Below are 2,500 nucleotides of genomic sequence, written 5' to 3'. Positions count from 1 at the left end.
GGAGTGTGATCGCTCGAAAGTAAGTGCACCCCTGTGTTAGTCTCGACCTTCCTAACGCGCTTCGTGAATTGTAAGAAAATCAGAAAACGTCAAAAATATCTTGTTAAAAAAAAAAACAGTAAGGGGTTAGTGGTGGGGATTTTTTTGGGTGAAAAATTCAACATTCTCCGATTTACACTAAACTCACACTTTGCGTTAGGGAGGACGAGACTAACACAGGGGTGCACTTAGTTTCTGAACACTTTAACATGTCTGAATTGTCCAGCTGTTACCGTAGAAACGATAAAGTATTATAACGAGGGCTTTAATATAAAGCTGTGATTTGCAGCTGGATTCTGGATTCTGATTGGTCAGAAGGTGTTGATGAATTTTGTAGAGCAGCACATGTTTACACATTTCACATTTAAACCTCATAATGTAGAGACACTTGACCACATGTGGAGTGTGTGTGTGTGTGTGTGTGTGTGTGTGTGTGTGTGTGTGTGTGTGGTTATTTAGCGAGTGTGGGATTATGGGTAAATCATTAGTGTGTTAAAGACAGAGTGGTGTGTGTGTGGAACGGCGGTTAATTCTCTCCAGCGCTCTGAACCAGACGACGGATCAAAACCACAAGAACACAGCGAGAACTTCAGCTCCGTGTGTGTGTGTGTGTGTGTGTGTGTGTGTGTGTGTGTGCGCGTGCGTGCGTGTGTGTGTGTCGGTGTTAATTCTCTCTCGTGTACGGATTTGTTGAAGAATTAAATGTGTGTGTCATGAAAGATCTCTCCCTTTCTCTCCCTTTTTCTTTTATTTTAGTTTCATCTCCTCCTCCTTCTTTCTCTCTCTCTCTCTTTTTCCTCCATTCTTTACCTCTTTTTCTCTCCACTATTTTTTTCTTCCCTCTCTTATCCTTCTTTCCTTCTTCCTCCTTTCTTTTCTGAGCTCTTCTCCTCTCTCCCCTTCTTTCTTTTTCTCTTATTTATTCCTTCTTCTCTTCCCACCCCTCATCCCTTTTCCCCTCTTCTCTTCTTCATCCTTGATCTTTCTATCCTACTTGCTTTCACTGTTTCCACTCTACACTCCTCTCTCCCTTCTCTTTTTATCTTTTCCTCTTTTATCATTTCTTCTTCTTTTCTTCTTCTTCTCAGTCCCTTCATTCACTCTCCTCTTTTCTTCTTTCCTCCTCTCTTTCTCATGTCCTCTCAGTTCTTCCTCTCATTCCTTGGCATTTTTGCCTTTTATTCTCTCCCCTAAATTCTTTCTCTTTCCTTTCTCGTCCTTCTCTTCTCTTCCACATGTCTCCTCCCTTCTTCTCTGTGCTCGTCTCCTCTCTTCTTCTCCTTTTTAATTCTTTCCTCTCCTCTCTAGTGTGTGTGTGTGTGTGTGTGTGTGTTTTCCCTCCTGAGCAGATCCAGATGTGGTTTTTATTTCTCGTTTGATGGATGGTGGATGTGAGGCGACGTGCCGACGCTCTAACGAGGATCTGCTCGTTAATGAGGAATCAGATGGAAGGAGAGAAACACGCTGCAGGATGAAACGCATTGCTCAGCTCTGACTTCATCCCGCTCCGTTCAGCGCTCTTGTTATTCTTTTAACTTATGAGCTACAAAACCAACCCCATGTGGAGGATGCAGATGTGTCTGAAGCGACCAATCACAGCCTTTCTCAATCACAAACACAACTCATAACACTATTTCACCTGCTTCAGGTGTTTAACACACTATGGAGCAATGTTAAACAATGATACATGTTATTTATACTCTCTCTCTGTCTCTCACACACACAGCCGGTGTGTGTGTGTGTGAGTGTGAGATGTGGTAGTAAATGTCTTGTGTGTTCACCATATGATGTTTATATAGCTGCAGTGCTGCAGTGTTCCCCCCCGTCAGTGACGCAATAAAGGATTCCCACTCATTAAGTAAAACTTTGGGTCGTACCATTACAGCCTACACATAGGGGGAGCGAGGACGGAGAACTGAACACCTATGTTAAATGTTCTGCAAATAACATTTGATAACTTAACATAGCATAATGCTTTTATAAGGAGCGTGTAATCTTAGGGGCGGAGCTTACCATATTGAACATCCCTGATTGGTCTAATGAAAATGCCCCACCCTCTGATATGCTAATGAATCAGAGGAACAATTGAAAATGATGTGAAATTCCAGTTCGTATTTCTGCGTTAAAGACTGAAGTGTCACATCAACGCGTTAACATTTAGTCTAAGTTCGAATGGTATCTGTTCACATTCAGCAAGATGATGGATCACGTTTTATTACAAATAATGCTAATTACCTTAAATTATGCTAATTAGAACATCAAAGGAGAGATGACATCATATTAACGAGACGTACTACGGTCCAATTAGTCGGATGCTAATTAAAATATCAGTGTAGTGACAGCATGAGGTAAGAAACATTAACATACTAATGCCTTAAAATATAAGAAAACATTTATAATGTGTCTACAAATATACACACACACACACACACACACACACACACTAGTGTCCTCTGTGTGT

The 2,500-nt window shown here is 41.3% G+C and overlaps 1 protein-coding gene across 2 annotated transcripts in view; it reads right to left on the bottom strand.

Moving 5' to 3' along the window:
• stx8 (syntaxin 8) overlaps nucleotides 1-2,500 on the bottom strand; it is a 13,561-nt gene that overhangs the window by 5,396 nt on the left and 5,665 nt on the right. The window lies entirely within an intron of this gene.

Source organism: Pangasianodon hypophthalmus, chromosome 2 (genome assembly GCF_027358585.1).
Source record: "Pangasianodon hypophthalmus isolate fPanHyp1 chromosome 2, fPanHyp1.pri, whole genome shotgun sequence".
NCBI classification, from domain to species: domain Eukaryota; kingdom Metazoa; phylum Chordata; class Actinopteri; order Siluriformes; family Pangasiidae; genus Pangasianodon; species Pangasianodon hypophthalmus.
This window is presented reverse-complemented; position numbering and strand designations above follow the sequence as displayed.